Genomic DNA, 21,890 nt, shown 5'->3' with positions numbered 1-21,890 from the left:
ACCAAGTGGAAAGATAGAATGAAGGGAGAGCGGCCACTTCTCCCAGATGGTAAGCAACCATTTCTCATGTACATATATGTACATACACATTGCAAATTCTTATTAAGAAAGTTAATGAACATTTTTTTCAACATAAAAAGTATGTATGCATTTTAAAATTGCCCCTTGACTAGTACTGAGGCTGAGGGACTGGCTAGATAAATTAAATTCTGATAAAAAGTGACCCCTCCCCCTGACAATGTCAGAATGTCAGGACACCATTAACTGAAAATGGCATTACAGCCCAATCCTACTAACCCTCCAATGCCGGCACACCAGTGGACCTTGTGCTGCACCCCAGGGTGGGGAGGGGCAGTTGGAGAAGTCTCCTCAGGGTAAGTGAATTTTTACTCACTTACCTCTGCTTTTCCCTATGGCTATCCTTGGTCTTACACCAGCTATTTTGCTGGTGCAGGACTGAGAAGTGTAATGGAGGGGGGAAAAGGAGAGGGATAGGATTTGACCACACATGAGTGCTGCTGAACCCACCCACTCCGTCCCTCATTCCATCTCCCTCTCCACTCTCTCCCTGCCCAGAAACTCCCCTGTTCCTCCCCTTCCCATTCTCCCCCCGCCCCCGCCAACTCACAACCACTGGCAGATACATTCAGTTCCACCAGTCAGTGTACTGGGCTGCCCTTGGAAGTGATGTTCCATCTGCATCTTCTTTCTGCAGGCAGAATGTGAATTCAGAATGTGAGATAGGATTGGGCTGCCGGTTAGAACAAAGCATAACATCCAAACAGCGAAGAACAGGTGGAATGTGATGCAGACGTTTCAGCCAACTCCAGGGCTCTTACAAGTATCAACCATTTCACAATTATTCATCTCACATCTGGACAAGACAGTGTTCTAGGTGGACTTTGTATAAGCACCATGTGCCTTGACAGAGCACTCTCGAGCCTTGTCACAATCTGATTACAACTTGATGGACTAAGACCAGCAGGTATCGCTGCCTACTGCATAACATACAAGAGAATTGCAGAGCTCCCCCACAATCCCACTTCATATAATGGATTCACTATTAATTTCCTGTAGCATTTGCTGCTGGGTTCTGACTTGTAGATAGTTATTTTAATTAAGCACTTTTAACTCCAGCTGATGTTTTCAAACCTGTATATTCTCTCTCTCTCTCATAATTGTATGCTTCACTATCATCCTCCAATTTGGAAATCCAGTTGTTTCTGGCCTTGCCAAATGTCATCTTTTTTCATGTGACCTTTTATGGACCAGTTATACACATCCCCAAACCAGTGGCACTACACTTAACAGCTGAGGCCTGTCGACTCCAACTCAGGGCCCAAGGTGAACTTGTGGGAGCTGAGATGGGAGAAGTGGGAGTCCACTTTGTAACAACAAGTGGGAGCTGAGGCTGGAGAAAGACTCTCAAACTCTTTGGTGTGGTCGACTCTTTGTAGGACTCTTTTCATTTCCTGCTCTTGGATGGATTTTTTCAGGCAAAGTTTAAAAGCTCTGCATTAAGCAGAAAAAGTGTCTTTCACTTTCCAGTGTCCTCCATCATGACTGTGTTTACCCAGGATTGATCTAATGATACACACAGATATATAATGTTGCCAGTAATAATGCTTAACTTTAATATTGCATTTTCTGAGCATGGAAAGTGCTTCACAAGAAGTAGTTGGGTTGAATACTTTGCCCTGTTTGTGTGGCCCCAAGTCACCCAAATGCCTCCCAGCTGCACACTCCGTGATCAGAATGGAATAACTGGAAGATCATTTCACTTCGGCACTATAGAATAGTAGTTCCCAAACATTCTAGAACCGGGACCCACTTTTTAAAATGACACTCTATCAGGACCCACCTAGCTTTTACAAGACTAAACAAACAAACAAAAAGTTTCACCTTACCACCTTACAGACACTCAAGTCTCTATTTTTATCCACCCATTTTGGAGGGTCCCAACCCACAGATTGGGAAACACTGCAAGAGGAATCACAGTAATCTGGAAAATGACAATTCCCATATGAAAAGATCAATGTATTGTTCCTTCAAGTAACGTTGGGCAGCCCAGTCCTAAAGTAGCCACTGCCGCTTGGTGCAGTAGTGCCAAAGTGGTTACTGCTGCATCCTGCAGTCCCGTGGCAGCTACTGAAGGTCTCCTTAGGGGATGGGGACAAAGTCCTGGGGAAAGCTCCCAAACCCTGCAATGGGGCTTCTCAACTCTGCATTGGCTATTTCTAGCCCGGCACAGAGTTCAGGATCTGGTGATGCAGAGTTCCGGCATTCCCATCCCCTTCTGCACCAGTTCTTCCCCACCCCTCCCTTCCCCACCCCATTCCACCCATTCCCTGCCTCCCCTCGCCCTGATACTACTTACCACTGGCTGGTGCTGCTGGAGCGCTGGTCAGCCCTCCAAGCAGCACTGAGGCTCAGTGCCAACTGGCGCTGGCTCAGCGCTGGCGGCCCCTCCTCTCCAAGTGCCACAGACACACCCTACAGCTGTGTCATACCACTGGAGCTAAAATGCTCAGGTTTGGGCTCTTAGTTTTCCAGGATTGGTTCTTAGTGCTTACAGAACATTTTTTCTGTGGGGGATAGGTTACAGTCAACTAACAGAACATTTCTTTTTAGAGCTTGACAGAGCCAATTGTGAAATCCTGGATTTCCCTGTACACATGCAATTACGTTGAGCTAAACCTTTTATTTAGAGAGAGGCTGCAGTCCTACAGATTAGATTGCAGATTAGTCACCTGTATCCTGCAGTCAAAGTGACTTCTTAATCTCCAAGTGTGGGGGAGCTGTTACTATAAAGCTGTTACTATTAAGGGAACAAACATGAAAAGTAGAAGGAATGACAGATACAGAAATAACTAATCCACTTATAGTGCAATCCTATACTAACCCTCTGCTGGTGCAGTGGCTGCTACACTAGCCAGAATGTTGCAAAGCATGTTTGTGACTAGAGCAGGTAGTGCTGGCAGGAAGGCCTGCACTGGCCCACCACGATTGCATCTGTATGGATTGCCATCAGCAGAGGTGAGCATGTGATTGGTCTGTGGAAGTCCTTGCTACAGGATGTGGTGATGGCGTCTAGCCTGGACGCCTTTAAAAGGGGATTGGACAAGTTTCTGGAGGAAAAATCCATTACGGAGTACAAGCCATGATGTGTATGTGCAACCTCCTGATTTTAGAAATGGGTTATGTCAGAATGCCAGATGCAAGGGAGAGCACCAGGATGCAGGTCTCTTGTTATCAGGTGTGCTCCCTGGGGCATTTGGTGAGGCCACTGTGAGATGCAGGAAGCTGGACTAGATGGGCCTATGGCCTGATCCAGTGGGGCTGTTCTTATGTTCTTATGAGCAGTCCACCGAGCAGTGGAGGGGCAGGGAGAAGCGGTGGGAAGGTGGAGCAAGGGCAGGGAAGGGGTGTCTTACAGTGAGGGAGGGCAGAGAGGGATTTTTCAGGCCTGGAAGGGCGGGGATGGCAGAGAAGGCCTCCATGTATCCAAACGCTGTCCTGGACCTGAAAGCCCTACACGGGGCTGCTTGGATTTGTGCCAGTGATTTAGTTGGTGCAGAGCCAAGTAACCCCATTGGGCAGGCTGGAGCATTACATGGGGTAAGGGGAAACACAACCCCTTACCCCGAGGAGACCTCCAGCCTGCTCCTAACTTGCAAAAGCTATAGTGCAGACCACTTGACCCAGCTGTGCCAGCACAGGTCAAGATTGGGCTGTCCTTTACCTACATAGCCAACAGCATCTATTTGACTTTCAGCTGTTTACCTACCACTGCTATTTAGTGTTCCATTGTCAGCCATTGCTAATCTTTGCCAGGATCAGGCACAAAAATTTGCATGCATATATTTGTAAAGGCATATGGGTAGATCCACTGAAGAGAGACACAGCCGCTTTGCCCCAAATGGTCAGCCAAGATTTCCCCAAATGGTTTGCTACATATGGCAGAACCCCCTTGCACAATGCAGTGCTATGTGAAATGCTGTCCCCCATACTTGGCAGCACACAAGAAAGTGCCTCCACAACTCCTTTTCCTCTTCCCACTCCCTGCATTTGTACAGGAAGAGGGGAATGGAGCAAAAGAGGAACTGCGGAACAGAAGAGAGTTGTGGGCTAGAGTGTCTCTGGCTTACTGTTCTTCTCTCCTCTACACTCCTGTTCTGCTCCATTCCCTCCTTTCTGTACAAATGTTGTAGTGGGAAGAGGAGTAGAGCTGGGCAGAACAATAGGCAGCCACCATCAGTGTGCTGCCTGATGCAATCATCTCATTGGTTCCATGGGCAGCCACACCCTTCTTGCCCTTGCCCTCTCATGTGATTATGTAATAAAATAAATATTTTTTAAAGGCAGGGGAGAGAGAAAGCAACTAATTTTGGTTTTCCCAAGAGCTTTAAGGCTTGATTGCTTTGAGCGAAGACAGTTTTGCATTCTTGAATGGTGCTGTTGTTACTTTTGGTAATAGAACTGAACATGAGTGCCACCCACGAGTGGCTGAATTTACAGGCTTAGACTGAACTTCAAGAACCGTTATAAGAACTGTTCAAATGTCTGTGTTTTCTTCTACAAAGTGCTAACAGTGAAAAGAATTCCATTCAGGGCTGTTTCAAGCCTGGCAATCACCTTGAAACGTTCAGGGGCACTTCGGTAGGAAAGTAAATTGGAGACATTGATGCAGTGTGACTGGGTAGAGATAGTTATGTTTTTGGGGCATGTTCATATAGTTGAACAATTATACTATATACTTTTCAGGGTTCCAATATCTGTGACTTCTTGTGACTGGCCTCTTCAGCCAATACAGTACTTATAACTCACAGCTAGTCTGCCTGTTTATAACAACCTTTCTCATCAAGACAGGCTCAAAAGGGTATTTGCCTTTGTATCAATTCTCCTGCTTCAGTTAAGGGCCCTTCCTAAGCTTCTTGATCCTCCTTTATGCAATAAGCTTAGTTTTCTCAAACTCTTTACAAAGCAAGCCAATTAACGAGACAGTCTTTCTTGCCAGGCTCTCCACAGAGAGCATTCATAGATCAATTAAAGAGTTCATGGACCCCCCCAATGTAGGGCTCCGCTGAGATTTTCTAGCTCTGATACACTTGCCAATCCTTTGTTACCCAGTGATGCCTTTGTAATATGAACAATAACCTTTCTCAATATTGTGTTTTTTCTCCTTCTGGTATCTGCAGCATATGCACGAGAAATCACTTAAAATAACATTACCAACCAATAATATTGGTACTTAAGAAGTAGAGCAGTTGATTTAAATCACTGGCATTCAAGTGAGTGGTTTCAATATGACAGATTTTTCTTGAATAATTGGGGTTTTTTTTTTTTTTAAACAGTGCACTCCTACTAGTTAAAGAGTATCTGAGAAGTTCCATGCAAACACCATGAATCCTGGAAATAATAAATATATGAATGGTGGAGGGAGTTTACTGAGGATAGAAGCCCAGCCTTGATTATATTCACTCTGCAGCACTTTTGTTGAAATGTTCTGAAATACATTCTGAAACAAGAGACCAGGATGAGGTCTCTTGTTATCTGGTGTGCTCCCTGGGGCATTTTGTGGGCTGCTGTGAGATACAGGAAGCTGGACTAGATGGGCCTATGGCCTGATCCAGTGGGGCTGTTCTTATGTTCTTATGTTCTTATGTACATAGCTTATACCATCAGATAAAAGTTCCTATTTTATAAACTTGCCATTGGATGATTTGCACGCTTTGAGGCACATACTGGCTTTTCACATTTTGGCAATGGTAGGCTTTAAATTTAAAAAGGCTAAATAGCCTCCCATTTTATCAAAGCCACAAGATCAATTCTCTTTAATTCCCCATAGCAGAAAACATCCTGCTTTAATTTACATGAGCTCTGCAGGAGTGCACATTATTTCAGCAAAGGCAGGCTTAAGTCGATTGTGTCTGTCCGTGAAAAAGTTGAAGCTGATGGGGCGCCTAAAATCCATTGCTGTTTATACTTCAAAATAATTGACTCATCTGCCTGGTGGGGAGAGGATAAAACTGCATGGATTGGACCAGATGCAGCACAATATGCCCTGAATGATTCATGGGTCAAACTGAACTAGCCCAGGAGGAAGCCGAGATAGAGAAGCTGATGGGTAATGAACCTGGTTCCTGGCATTCATAGGAACTTCTGCTGCCATGGACAATGACTACCCCTGGCACATTTGTTCGTACTGTGCTGGGAATTTCATGTTTGCTTTAGGGTCTAATGGCTAAGTTTCCTTTTGATTTCTCTTTTCTAAATTTCTCTTTTGATTTCCTCAAAAGTGTCCCGAGCCTCACTGGAGAAGTGGAGGAGGTTAGGAGGTTAGTCAGAGTCGTTCAGGTGGTAGCCCCTACACTTCCACCTCAGGGACAGTTTTTGTCTTCTCACCCTATGGCACTGTACTACACTTCAGGCACTGGTGGGCTTTGGTTTGGGCAGGAGGAATTTGTGTTCAGTCCAACCTCTGCTTCTGATAGGTGAAGACAGAGACGAGTGACCAGAGTGGACAGCACTGGCTGGCAAGGTGGTTCGATGATATGAACTGCCCAGCGCTATTGCAGGGTAATGGAAGCAAAAGTCTGGCCATATGTGGAAGTGGTGCGGAGAAAGCAGTGAAGGCAGGGCGGATCTCAGTAGAAGCACGAAAGGACTAATTGGGACTGTCAGTTCTTGCCAGTGGACTGCTTCACCAGCCACCCACGGTGAAGAGGGAACTTGTTGTTCATGTCATTGGACATTTATTTCCTTGAGGGGGACAAGTCTTGCAGGATGTTGGGCAGTATTCATGACAGCCCAAAGCTACCTGGCTGCTCCTAATTAAGGGAGGGCCCAATCCTATCCAACTTTCCAGCACTGGTGCAGTTGCAATGCAGCCTCAAGGTAAAGGAACAAATGTTCCCTTACCTTGAGGAGGTCTCAATGCCTTCCATTGGATTTGTATTCCGACCCCTGACTGCCAGCAGAAGTAAGTGCTGTGTGGTGCAAAAGCTGAGGAAGTGAAAAGGAAGGCAGGAACAGTGTTTTGGGGAGAAGGATCAGCCTGGGTGGGGAGGCAGAATTGGCAGATGCCTCCTTTGCCATATCCTTCCCCCTGGGCCTGAAAGCCCTATACGGGGTTCTTGGACTTGTGCCGGCTAAATAGCTGGTATAAATTTGAGTGGCCCCATTGGGCAGGCTGAAGCATTACTCAGAGTAAGGGGAAACATATTCCCTTACCCCAAGGAGACCTCCAGCCTGCTCTTAAACTGTGCTGGACACAGCATAGGCCATGTGACCTGCTGCGCCCGCTCAGGTTTGGATTGGGCTGCCCAAGAAATTGAGGATGTTTCTGTGTGACTGATTCACAAAGATGGCATACACTTGTAGGGACACATTTGCACAAGATGAAAGGCACACTGCTAAGTTGGCACCAATTTTGCATTGAAAGTGACTCAAGAGAATGTTGCTGTTGACTTGACAAGGTTAGAAAACAATAAGGTATGCCTGGAGAATAGTTTATTTTAATAAGTTTCCATTCTTGTTTCTGATTGATTTAATTCATCACAGAATTGTGTGACACTTAGAGAGACTCATTTTGTCATGTCCTTCTGCTTCATTGTAGATGTCAACATTGTGAGTTAACATCCATTGGAAACTGCTTTTTTCCCCCTAGAATAAGCAATTTATGTTCTGTATGATCTAACATATCATCTAAGAATTATTGCAAAAGTAAATGGGAGTGATATAGGAAGGTAACTGGGAATTACACTGAATATTGTTCTATATAAACAGTTTATGAAATTACAAATTACAAACCTAAGCCTATTATTTCTCGTGTGCTCTAGAAAGAATAATTCGGCCAAACACAGAAGAATGTCTAGATGAATAAATGTAGCTCATTTCATTACAGTATCTTCTCCCCCCCCCCCCGATTAGTCTCTGTTATTTGCTTAAAATTTATTCAAGGAGACATGAATTAATATTTTTCTTTTAGGATCTTCACTGTGAAAAAATATTTCATCTAAAATTGGCACTTGCTTTTTTGTCAATCACTATTTATTGAGTGTACATCTCTCATATACCTGTGTACCTGAGAGAATTCCCACAGAGCACAGAAGGAGATATTTCTGAGTAAAAGGACCTAGGTTCAGGCTGTAAATAAAATACTGTTGAGAGGCTGCATAAGGTGATACAGACTTAAATATGATTTAGGTGCCTTTGCCTTTGAGAATCCTATGTTTCATGAACTTACAGCTGAACCCTATCACCCCACCATGGACAATGATGCTGATGGAATGTGTCCTGCATCCAATTGGGAGGGGGGAATCAACCAGAAGGCCAACCAAAGTTTAAAAACAAAACAAAACCTCCTGGCCGCCTGTTGGACTCTTCAGACCCACACCAACTCAGTGTAAATCTGAGGAGAAGAAGGGGGCAGTTTGGGCTGAAAAATGTAGACTAGGATCTGGCGTGCACTTTTGCCACTGAGATTCACTCCCTCCAACCCATTCCTTGCCCCCTGCCCTCCACAGATTAATTACGCTCTGGGTAAATAAATATCTCCTTTTGTCTATTCCAACTCTCCTGCCAGTCAGTTTTAGTGGATGCTCTGGTATTGTGTGAGCATGAAAAGAACTTCAGATTTTTATGTCTCAATCATGCCCCTCTCAGGCACCTTCTTTCTATAATAAAGAGCCCCACTGTTGTAGCCTTTCCTCATAAGGGAGGTTCCCCAGCCCACTAACCATTTTGGTCACTCTCTTCTGAGTCTTCTAGTTCCACTATATCCTTTTTGAGATGAGGTGACCAGATCTGGACACAATACTCCAGATGTGGCCTTACTATTGATTTGTACAATGGCATTATATTACTGGCCATTTTATTCTCAATCCCTTTTTAACTCATTTCGGCCCGGCCCACAGGTGTACACATTTGAACCCTATTGCATATAGGCAACATTGGGCAGAAATGGCTTAATTACCCTGACAATGGAATTGGCCTTCTTCTCAGCTGACAACACTGGCTCAACACTTTCTTCAAGCTGCCCTCCATTACCCCAAGATCTCTCTCCTGATCCACCACAGAGAGCTGTGTATCACTATACACTTACACTGAAGTGCATAGGCCATTTTACTGCCCATTCACTCAGTTTGAAGAGATCCTTCTGGAGCCCTTTACAATCCATCTGGAGCTCTTCGCAATCCTGTACTTGTTGGAAGGGAATTAAACTTCAGCAGATGGAAATTGTTCGGCTAGTCAGACAGCTACAGCTTGGAAGTCCTGGAGCACAGTAAAGAGTTCTTGTAGAATAGGAGTCATTTACTGTTCTTGTAGAAAAGGCAGTCATTTACTGCCTAAAAGAAATAAAGAGCAAAACTCTGTAAAAGGTTCCCTACTTGGTTGCCTGAATGTGATTTTTGCTCACCACAGTGAATCAAGCAGGTGTCTATTTACAAATCTGGATAAGCCCCACTGTTTTCAGGCATGAAGGACAATGCCTCTGGTGAGATTGTTTCTGGTCCCAAGGCTTGTGCACAACAGAGAATGTAGTCTGATTCTTCTCCTCTCTCCCTCTGCAGATGTTTTTGCCAGCCTGAAGCACTTTTGTGCCTTCTTCTTGTTGTTGAGTATTTGAGCAGTCAGTCATGAAAACCACTGTAGTGGAACAAAAGTGTAGACAGTTTAATTCTGAAAGTGCAAATGGACAGAACTGGGTGCTAAATGAAGACAAGCACAGCACTTTGAGAACTTATAAGGACGTCACCTTGAACTGTTTATATAGGCATCTATTGTGGTGATGGTGTAGCAGCACCATCTCTGAGCAAGACCTTCTGAGGTCCATCAAATGAACTGGTGCTGTCTTATGGGAATTTGTCACCAAATGCAGAACAAACCACCAAGCTGAAAGAGAGGAAATGTTTGCATTTTCAGTTTTTTTTTTAAACTACAGGTGTGTGCCACTTATCAGCAGGGATAAATTCTCCAGTCCCCATTGTTCTGCAGTTAGGTTGTTAAGCAAACATTCTGCCCAATCTAGTGCCTTTGTTGTGCAAACAGACACTTCCTGCTAGAAACTAGCTGGCTGCACAGGGTACTGGAGACTGATTGCTTCTTCTATGCTTTAAGAGCCTCTTTGTTGTGTAAATGGACACTCTGCTGCAGGCTATGGGAGTCCTGACTGCCTTATTAAGAGCCTCTTTGTTGTGCTATGACCACAGCATGTATAAGTATCATATGTATGTATGTATAAGTATCATACACGCAATTCATCATTAAGCAGAAGGTGGTTAAGTGGCACACACATGGATTTGGATTTGATTGTCAAAACATGACCCCAGCTTCTGACATATGAATACCATAATTGAAATGTACCACAGCTGAAATGTCAATGAAACTTCCAATGAAAATTGGAAATTTTAATCAGTAAAATGTACTAAATACAATTTCATGTCAGCTGCTACTCATAGCAATACTACTGCTACTGCATGTCCTTTGTTGAATATTTTTAAATCCTGACTACTGTATGTCAGATACGGTCAAATGTTCACTGCTACATGTCATGAATATGTACAGTTTAGGCCTAGTAGCATGTAGAGCCAGAACCAAACTAAGGTTTACAACTCCATGGAAGGTGATAATGTAACACCTTTGCAGACAGAAAGGCGACCATCAAGGAGGGAATGCAGCTGTGGACCTCTAGTGGGGAGGGGAAAGCTGAGAAGGCTAGCATCCAGCCCCACTTCGGAAAGATTCTGTCCCCTAGAGTTTCTGATTGGACAGTTTAAATAAGTACAGAGTGACCTCCATCCTCCTCCAGAGTGAGAAGTATAAGAACAGAGCCCAAAGGGGGTGTCGGGTCTCTTTTTTGGTGGAAAAAGGTGGGTGCAACATCCTGCAGGGAGAGTCTGGTCCACCAGGGCCATGTGGCCTCATAGGTGACCTGGAGATGAAAGATCTATAAAAGAAAGCTGACCCAGGTGAGAGTTAGGGAATAATAGAGATAGCCAGTTAGCTTTGTTATTTTAGTGCTGATATGTTTCCTAGATGTTTTATGCCTCTAGCATTTGTTGCCCTTTGTAACTTAATGTAACCCTATGTATTTAATAAAGTAAAATCCTTTTACTAAGTTGTTTCATTGTCTGTTGGGGACAAAGGTTCAGAATCCTGCCTAGCAAGCTACCAAATACTCATTCAGCAAATCCTGTTCAGCAAGCTACCAAATACTCATTGAGGACTAGTAACTTGAGGACTGAGACTTTAATTAAAGAAAGTGCTCAGTGCCTGCAAGGGTTAGAATTAAGCCTAGAGGGTCTCAGTGTCCCTGGACCGAGACACTGGCACGTACAGGGTGGTGGCAGTACTACTAAACAGGGGTCCTTGAAGGCTCTAGGGTTCGAGAACCAAAACTCTGAGCACCCCAAACCCCGGGTGTATACGACACCACTGAAAAATCATCACCAAAGATGAAGTCAATACCTACTGAAGATCACAGAATATTCTCATATTCAGATAACATTAATGATCAAAATTCACAGAGAAGTCAGAAAATATTCATGATCAAAACTCAAAGAGAATAATTTTGAGGAATTTTAATTCAGTTTCATTTGAGTTCTAAAATATATTGTTGGACAATAATTCAGACATAGTTAAAACAACACAGATATTTAATTATGGCATTTCCACATCGGTCTTCTAGCCCAGTGGTTCCCAAACTGTGTGCCTGAGGGTACTCTGGCAAACTCACAGGGGCAACGCAGGATGTCCCCGGCAGGAAGACTGCGGCACAAGTCTCCAAGCAGTGGCAGGAGTCTCAGCACAGTGGGTAGAGCTGCAGTGTGGAAAACACATGCAAAGTGCTTGCTGTGGAAAGCCCTCCTACCCAACTTTACTGCTCTTTGGAAACTCGCAATGACCTCTGAATCAGAAGTGAGTGGCCTGTGACATCATTGCATTTTGTGTCACCATATCTCACTTTTGGTTCTGAGAGTATTGCAGCCCCAGAAACTTTTGGGAACTGCTGCTCTAAAATCTTGACCTGACAACCCAAGGAGCTACTGTCCGAACTGAAAATGCTGAGCTTGATAAACCAATGGTCTAACCCAGTGAAAGACAGCTTGATCATTTAAAAGTAGGTGTACACAGAGAAGCGAGACAGAATGACTGGAGACATAAGTTGTGCCTTTTTGCAATTTATTTGACTGCTTAATTAGCTTAGCTTTGTTTTTAAATGCCACTTCTAATATGAAGACTCAGAGTGGGGTTGCTTTACTCTTTTCCTCATTTTTCCTCTTTAAGTGCATTAAATATTTGCAAAAAAGTTAGTAAGAAATCCAGGAGTGCTTTCATGACTTACAAACTAGCTGGGAATTATAGTCATTGTCTCTCTGCAATTGATATGTTATTCAAGCCTGGAATTGCCTTATAATAAGTAGTACAGGTCCAACCTTGTTATACATGGATTTTTTTATACAAGGATTTGACTCAACACGAATGACCACTGCAAATGAGAAGGAATGTGCTGATCCCTGGAGAAGGGGAAAAATGCATCCCTTTAAAATCACAGTTTAAAAAACTGCTTTTCTTACTGTTGTAGAGAGACAGTCATGCAAGTGATCATTCCATTCTTCAGCTGAACCAGGCAAAGGCGGGTGGGGGGAGGTCCTTTGCATTTCTAATTGCTGACTGCCTCTTTATAACAGTAAGAAAAGTTGTTTTAAACCACAATTGTAAAGGGATGCACTTTTTAATTTTTTTAAAATTGCTTTTATTTAACACATTTTATGGTATCAGCAGGGAGTCCCAGATTCAAACCCCTGTGAATGTTGAGACATAACCTTATTAGGAGCAATGGAGGGGCAAGAAACCTGGAAGTGGGTCTTTAAATCTATTTTTCCACTGTTTTTTTCTCCACAGATTTTTTTAATCTGCCCAAATGCCAGCCCTGGGGCTACTTGCGGCCTTCGAGGCCTCTCAATGTGGCCCTCAGGGAATCCCCAGTCTCCAATGAGCCTCTGGCCCTCTGAAGATTTGTTGGAGCCTGCTCTGGCCCGATGCAACTGATCTCAGTGTGAGGACGACTGTTTGACCTCTCGTGTGAGCTGTGGGATGAGGGCTACCTCTACTGCTTGCTGTTTCACATCTGTGATGCAGTAGCGGCAGCAAAGGAAAGGCCAGCCTTGCCTTGTGCAAGGCCTTTTATAGGCCTTGAGTTATTGCAAGACCTTCCTTCATTCATATAAGTTCCATCTCAAAAATATTCATTTATTTAAATTTATCCAAATTTGAAATGTAAATTAATTCCTTTTTTCCCTGGCCCCCGACACAGTGTCAGAGAGCTGATGTGACCCTCCTGCCAAAAACTTTGGACACCCCTGCACTAGGGGTTCTGGAACAGAATCCTAGTGGATTACGAGACATGACCTGTACATTTAAGAGTACAAGAAATAAATCATGAACTAGAGTGATGTTTGTAAAAAAATTGCTTTTAGGATTAGAAGATACTACAGAATCAGGAATATAGCAAAGGCTCAGGTGAGCACAATTGCCAGTGATAGAATTAGACTTGTAATGAACTTTCCAATGAGCTTTCGGCAAGGATGAATAAAAAAAATACAATTTTATTTAGCGACAATGCACTTCATATAATAGAATTTCTTCATTTCTGGATACGTAAGTGCTTTGTAGAGTACTGGAAACACAAAGAGGAAGGTTTCATCTCAGAGTTTACCAGCCTGCGTGTCTATGTCTCAAGCACAGGGCAACCTAAGACAATTAACCAATTCAGAACCAAAGAGAAGAGAATCCTGAGACATCTCCTTCCACGTTGCAAACAATTAAAACTCTAATTACAATGCATAATTGGGTAAGAATAATTACTTAGAATAATTGTCTAGAGCAAGTACCTGTGAAATTTTGTTTCATTTTGCTATTCATTGCATTTGCGGGCAGCAGGGAGAAACGATTTGTGTTAGCATGGATTATATTGTTGCAAAGCAGCGTCAACAATTTTATTCCTTCCAGCTGTTACCAGTTAACATGAACTTCATTGTGAAATATACTTTTCTCACATCACAGGTGAAATATCTTCCTGTATGTAACTAGCAGCATTCCATTCACAGGATGATAGCAATTCATCAGCTAGGATATCAGTGTGCACCACTGCTGCCAATACTGCCCATTGCTGCCCTGTTCCTCCCCCTCCCTGCCCCATTCTATCCCCTTCCCACCCCATGCGGTGACTCACCAGCGGGCATTCTCTTGCTGCTGGCATGTGGAGCTAGCCATTCAACACCTGTGGCCATGGACAGGCAGCAACATGTCATGTTTTGCTACAGCTGTAAAGGGCCTTACACTGCTGGAATGCTCATTCCAGTAGCTTACAGCTTGAATAAAATTGGACTGTTAAAACGTTAATATGTTTTGAATTGGCTGCAACTGTTACCCTGCACATGCCTGATCTCATCTGATCTCGGAAGCTAAGCAGGGTCAGGCCTGGTTAGTACTTGGATGGGAGACCGCCTGGGAATGCCGGGTGCTGTAGGATTATACCATAGTCTTTCGAGACTGAAGGTTGCCAACCATTCGGCTAAGACAAACTGTCTGTGTGCATTAAGAGTTTCAGTGTCACTATTAATGGTTAATGGGTCCCTTCTATTGTTCATTAAAACACACATTGCCAGCTTGCTGGTGCAAGTCTACATGAACCAATGAAGGTGGATCAATCCCAGTAACCCAGCCAACCATTGTGCCGTGGCACACTGGTGTGCTGCGACTAGTCTGTAGGTGTGCTGCAGAAGTTTGAGGGACTGTCATATCTTAGTAGAGCCAATGGGGATATGAGCCCCCCCCCCAGCAGCATCGTGTGCCTTGTCGATTGTCAAAAAACCGATGGTGTGCCTTGATAATTTTAATGCCTTGTCAGTGTGCCACGATACGAAAAAAGTTGAAAATAGCTGCACTAGGTATACAGGTCAGAGCTCCCTGAAGTAGGGAAATGGGTGGAGGAAAAATGTCATAAGTGAATACATTCAGAATGCTAATAGGCAATCAGTTTCCTTCCTAGTACAAATTTCTACCCACAATAAGTATGTATCGAAAAGGGCACATTACTTAAGCTAAGCAATCAGTTCATAAAAACCACAAGCTGTGCTTTAAAGGAATGACTGGGAAGTATTCATTTGTGTTATTTTTACCGTTTAACATTTGGAAACACCAAGAATGTATTAGGCAACCACTCTTCTCTTACAAGGACATTCCAGGGATCTATACAATAAGAACTATGATTGACAAATAGCACGCTTGCTGTTTCTGTAATTGGTATAAGCTTTCATTCTCTGTTACCAAGTTCTTGCTAGAAACAATGACCATGGGATACTGCACACTGGTGTGGTTGAGTTTGTTGCCATTGAATCCTGAAGCACAATGCCTGTGACTATATCATGTTGTTGGTTTCAGATGTACGATTATATGTTTGCTGGGGCTCCTGGATTGACACTTGTGCAAATTTAAACCAAAGGAAATGATAATGAGATCAAACAAAAAATTTGTTTGAAAATACAGAGAACAAACACTTGAGTTTGTTTTGTATGGAACAGTAATGAAGATTTTGCAAATGACAATATGTTCTTTTTCAGTTGCGTACTCATGTATAAAAACCGTCTGTAAAGTGTTGTATCTTTCACACCGGATGAATCTTAGTTTGCTGTTTTATTCTGCTAATTATTTTCAAAGCTGCTTCCATGTCATGAAACATAATTCCGAACAAATGCAGAATCACAATTTTTTTTTTATATATATACTGTATATTCACTCAGCACCAGCCATCTCACTTCATAGCTGCTTTACCCCAATCTCCTAATTTGGTCCAAAACCAAAATTATTTGAAGAACACTTGCTGTGTTTAGGTTTGCTTGAAATCCACCTTCTAGAGGTAGTCACAATTTTTTTCCCCCGTTCTAGAAAATTTTGAGATTTACAATCAAATAAATCTCATTGGAGCAGAGTCAAAACAAGTTGAGACTAATTATTTGTGTGGGTTCCATTCCAAGCACTCTTGTGGATGGCAAAAAAATATGTGATGCACTATATGTGATGCACTATAGCAAATCAATTTAAAAAACCAAGTTTCTTTGCTCCGGTGATTTAAAAACAGCCTTGCTGACCTTTTGATAACAGACATTAAGAAGACAATCCATCAATCAGTCATCCTCCAAGTGCTTCACTCAGCCCTTCCCTTCACCAATGCAAAGGGCTCACCTTTCTTTCAGTGCTCAGGGGGAAGGAAGGGGTCGCCTGGAGAGAGAAGAATTGATGGATAGTCAGCCAGCTGCCCTCTCTCTCTCTCTCTCATTAAGGAGACTATTGTTAAAGGACTGTTCAGTTTTTTAAACTAATTTTAAAGGGATGGATTTTTCCCCTTCTCCAGGGATAAGCACGTTCCTTCTCATTTGCAGTGACCATTCATGTTGAGTCAAATCCATGTATAAAAAATCAGTGTATAAATAGGCTGGACCTGTATTCCAAAATTGCTTCAGAGGAGCCCAGGGCCATACGATCCTTAACGTAAATGACCCAATTTGCACTGAGTGGTGGATTGGGGCCTGAGCTGAGGGCGGCAAACATGCACCACCACCCCCTCTGTTGCCATGGACAGAGTCGACCTCCTTACCAACCCTTTATTCTGTGTGGCTCTTTAACCAAAGGAGAGAAGGCAGAGCTCATGCCCAGTGTGCCCCACATTACCTGCTCTGTATGAAGAGCTGCACGGAGGAAGGAGTGAAATTGCTGCATTCTAATCATTGGAGTGCAGCAATCTGGCTCCATCACCTTTCTCCACTGGACACCTTTCTCCACTGGGCACTCTAAGAGCAAAACCATACTGTCTTCTGCATGGGCTCTTTAAAGGAGGAAATGGAGTGTGTTCTGGGATTGGCCCAATCCCAGCACATTTCCTGCTTTGATTCAAAAGGACTTGTGGAAGAAAGAGCTGGGTAAGGGGATATGGAGGGGCTGGGAGGGGGCTGGCAGAACTATGTGCTCCCCAGTAGCTTCAGTTAGCCTTGAAAGAGCTCCCTGCCCCAACATCTGCAGCCCTTGATGCTGGCATTGGATGCTTTCAGAACAGCCAACGTATTAGCAACAGGAATGTTCCACTGATTGATTCTTTGGAAAACTGCCTAATAACTTGGCTTCCCATGTCTTGGGGAGAAAATCCCCATTAAGCTAGCACCAATTATGCATCAATAAATACAAATGCTTCCTCAGAATGATGTGAAATGGCAAGCACAATGCCATACCCTGCACTAATTCAAAGAACATGCTTGTAACACCCCCATTCTCAGACCAAGTGTCAGTTCTGAGTCTAGCTCACACCTCCTTCAACAGTTATACATCCATGAAGTCCTCTGCTGATTTAGAAACCAGGAAGGGTGAAAACATTCATATTTTAGAAAGAAAGAATTCATTCTCTTCTCACTAAAATTTGTGGCATTGGGCATAGGTATTATAGTATATCATGCAAGTGTAAGGAATGATGTCTCACCTTGCTTACAGACATATTTGCAAGATTTTCCATTGTAGGGTAAGCTATGCTTTCCTCCATCTTTGGTCCTCAGTGACGCACAACTCCAAACTGAATGCTGGTTGCATATTCCTTTTCACTCTCCCACCTATGCAAGGTGGAGGACTGTTTCCTCACCAAGCTTCTTGCGTGTTCAAATGATCAAATGTGTGTTCAGCAAAGTGGATGCTTAGGAATGGGAGGAGGCCTTGAACATGTCCAATAGTTGAGAAGACAAGCGGTGAATGGTACCTGTTCAACCACACTTGCCTTTAGTAGGCTGACCGTGGGAATCAACTGCAAGCTGTAGATTGAAACCTGGACGCCCATCTCCCTGGTGTAATTTGCAGACCCCTTGACACTCATCAGTGATCACAATTATTGCAGCATGGGTTGCCCTAGGGTTGCCCAATTAGGCTTAAGTGGACAGGGTGGGAATCTTCTTGGCATCGTTCAGTCTTTCCCATATAACTAATGGGACTCAGGGAGCACCACAACTAATAGACTCAGGGAGTAGTGATTCACACAGGTATCCCATGGGGATGAGGCAGGTGGAGATTCGTGGTCCATAGTCTTAGTCCAAGACTTGAAATATTGCAAGAACGTGGATTTCATATAGCACATAATGCTCATAGCTACTGTTTACCTGTAAGTACTACTTGTCAGTCAAAACCACGAAGGCTTTTGGAATGGCTGTCACAAAAGTTGTGTGTTCATCCCAGAAGAGAATGAATCGCAATATTCAATTCAAATTTTGGGGTGATTTTAAAAAGTGTGCGTGTGCGTGTGCGTGTGCGTGTGCGTGTGTGTGATAAGTGGATAGTTCTCTTGAAGTTTCTGAGAAAGGGAGCATATGGGAGTGCACTGACAAACTCGCTTCTTTTGGAGGAAGTGTGGCAGTGTACCTCCTCATTGGACTGATACGCAAAGTCTGAATGAGTTACTCAAAACTCTACCACCTCTCTTGTAATAATTGCCTATAATGCACTTTGATGGCGATAATAGTTAGCCACAACATCCCCAAACTGTATTCCAAAAGCAAGTTATACATTGTGTTCCAGCAACTAGCAATGCTGGATGGGGTGACAACCCCAGCAATGGATGGGGTGAAGTTTACATATTCATAGAACGATTCGGAAACCATTTGCCCCATTCCACAATTTAATAAGTAGAGCACAGACCTATTTATGGCAAACGCATGAGTCACGGTCTGTCATGCCATCTGCTCTGATCTCAGATGAAGGCAATCTCCCTTCCTCTCAGTCTGACAAGACTCTAAACAACCAATACTAGAAAAATATCAACACTCCATTATCACAAGCCAACATAAGCATGAAAAACGGTTATAGCACACAGTTACTTACCTTGTTGTCATTTCCAATTACAAAGTCTCATATTAGCATCCACCATACCTGCCACTGTGTCTTGATGCAACGGAGAGCTGTATTTAATTCTGCTACATTCATTTTGAATTTTATCCATGGAGGACATTGTTAACACAGCTTGAAGAATACCTGCAGATAATAATGATATGTTATTGACAGATGGACTCATCTGGAGAACATTCCTTTCTTGTATGTGAGGATTCATTTGGTTTCCAGTCCTGCCATGCACCAACTGGGTAGTCAGACACACAACAGTATTATTTTTACATGTGCAGTAGAAACAGCCCAGTCCAGAGCAAATTCCCCCACGCCAATGCAGTGGCATGGCTTGTGCTGCATCCCACTAGAGAATTTAGCAGGTGGATCATTTCCATGGGGTAAGTTGACATTTGTCCCCTTGCCCTGGGGAAAGCTGAGTGCAGTGGCTCCAAGGCAGGCAGACAAGCAAAGGATGAAAGACACAGGGGTCTGGTGTACTGGACTGTTATATGTTTTCTTCCCATTGAATCCTATGGGATCTTTGGTGGGGTGAGCTCATCATGGAACTATCTTTTGTAGCTTGGTGTCTCTTGATTGCTCCTTCCCAGTCCTAAACAGGTGCCTAGTTTTTTGCACCTTACAAAGGTGGAAAAAGGATGGAGCAGAGAACTTGTGACAAGCTCTGGAAGTCATTTGCTTCACTAGCATGGACTCCTCAATTGAATTTGTCCATGGAATTGGTAAGGAGAGCTAGGGTTAGAGACCCAATTTTTGTGCCACTAACACTGTTTACCTCAGTCAGGAAGTTCCCAGCATGTGGCTTTTTTCACTGGATGAAATGTGTTGTGCAAACAAGGTGTGGTTGTTCATGGAATTTTTCAAAGCACAACAGGCAAGGCTTTTTCCAAGTCAGCCAACCAGCTAGGAAGAGAGAGAGAGAGAGAGAGAGAGAGCGCTTTGGCAATTAAAATTATGGGCTTTTTCTAAGTCTGTGAGATCTGAGGCCTCGTGCCATAAGTACTGCTTCAAAGTCATGTTATCAGCCTGGGTCATTCTCCTCTGGTGCCATGAACCAGAGGGTATATGGTATATACCCATGCCACACATCATACAGTGAATTAAATAAATGAAAAGTCTGGTCAGGCAACATGTTGCTGATATCCTCGCATCTGTTACTATTCTTTTTTCTAATTTTTTAAAATAACTTTTTATTAATACATACAAACATACGCTACAAACACATACTCCACAAACAATAGAGGTTGCAGGACATCATCTACCAAATTGTTTAATAAATCATTCTACATTCCTAATCTGCTATTCTTCTACTTTTAACCCTCATTAACTTAAAAAATAAGGGAGAAAATTAAATAACAAAAAAAAAGAAAATATATAATTATCTCTACATACCCTATATTATACTTATATGCTATATATACTTCTTATACTTTCTATATCAACCTTCTAGACTCCTTCCAGTACCTAACATACAGAATCGTTTGAAGCCGAGATTTGCATAATACAGTCAGTACTTACTCTGATCTCTCAATTTCCTTCTTTCGTAGACTACACCAATTTGTCCCGTCCAAATAGTCCAACTCCCTTCTAATGCCCACTTTTTGGCTAATTAACACCCTCCTTTTCCAAGAACAACAGCTGTGGTGTACAAAGAAATGCAGAGTTCTTTATCAGTTGAGCAATTAACAAACATTTGCTACAAACACACTCCCTGCAAGTCCTCTTGTCCAGAGGCTTTCCCTCCCCAAAACTCCACTTAACTCAGTGGGTATAGGTCCAAAGCCTCCAGTCCAAGTCCAATCCAATCTCCAAAGCACAGTCCAGTCTTCTGAAGCAGAGTCCCTCCTCTCCAGCAGTGCCCTCTCCAGTAGAGTGTCTCCTCCAGCCAAGTCCTGGCAGTCCCCTTCTCCCGTAGGTCTGGGTCAGCCTAGAAAAGAGACGCCTGAGGGGCGACATGATTGAGACATACAAAATTATGCAGGGGATGGACAGAATGGATAGGAAGATGCTCTTTACACTCTCACATAATACCAGAACCAGGGGACATCCACTAAAATTGAGTGTTGGGCAGGTTAGGACAGACAAAAGAAAATATTTCTTTACTCAGCGTGTGGTTGGTCTGTGGAACTCCTTGCCACAGGATGTGGTGATGGCGTCTACCCTAGATGCCTTTAAAAGGGGATTGGACAAGTTTCTGGAGGAAAAATCCATTATGGGTTACAAGCCATGATGTGTATGTGCAACCTCCTGATTTTAGAAATGGGCTATGTCAGATGCAAGGGAGGGCACTAGGATGAGGTCTCTTGTTATCTGGTGTGCTCCCTGGGGCATTTGGTGGGTCGCTGTGAGATACAGGAAGCTGGACTAGATGGGCCTATGGCCTGATCCAGTGGGGCTGTTCTTATGTTCTTAGGTAGCCTCTTGGGTCTGGGGTCCCTCTGGTCAGGTAGCATCTCCCTCTGGGTCAGGGTAGCTCTGTCTCCTTCTGAAGCTGCCTTTTATCCTTGGATGTCTCATAATCCAAAATGCAGCTCACCTGTGAGCTACCTTGTTAGCCCCTTGTTAAGTCCAAATTAGGCTCAGGCGAGCCATCTCTTCAGTCCATGTCCATTCAAAGTCCCATCAAGGTCAAATGACGCTCAGGTGTCCATCAGAGTCTCCATTGGCCTTGATTGATTACAGCTGTGGAGCCAGCCCTGCCCTTCCCAGAGCTGTCAAACAGCTGTCAAACCATGGCATTGCTGTCAACACCACATCATCCACCTGATGATCTTCTGATCTTCCATTACAGTATCACCGCAGGGGTTTTCACAGCTTAGTGGCGAATTTCCCCATTTCTTCTTATCTGCCTCAATGGCTGCCCCCTGGCCAGGCTCTAACCTTCTCAAGACACTTTATACCATCAGGATGACAAAACCTCTCCTGACTTTGTCCTCAGATTTCCTTGAATCTGC

At 43.5% G+C, this 21,890-nt stretch overlaps 1 protein-coding gene and 1 pseudogene across 1 annotated transcript in view; both read left to right on the top strand.

Moving 5' to 3' along the window:
- Window positions 1–21,890, top strand: part of LOC136645892 (vertebrate ancient opsin-like) — an 80,480-nt gene that overhangs the window by 18,313 nt on the left and 40,277 nt on the right. The gene's annotated exons all lie outside the window — the stretch shown is intronic.
- On the top strand, window positions 14,423–14,539 carry LOC136647033 (5S ribosomal RNA; annotated as a pseudogene).

The sequence above is a fragment of the Tiliqua scincoides genome, chromosome 3 (genome assembly GCF_035046505.1).
Source record: "Tiliqua scincoides isolate rTilSci1 chromosome 3, rTilSci1.hap2, whole genome shotgun sequence".
Lineage (NCBI taxonomy): Eukaryota > Metazoa > Chordata > Lepidosauria > Squamata > Scincidae > Tiliqua > Tiliqua scincoides.
Note: the sequence above shows the minus strand (reverse complement) of the source record. Positions and strands in the feature narration are given on the sequence as shown.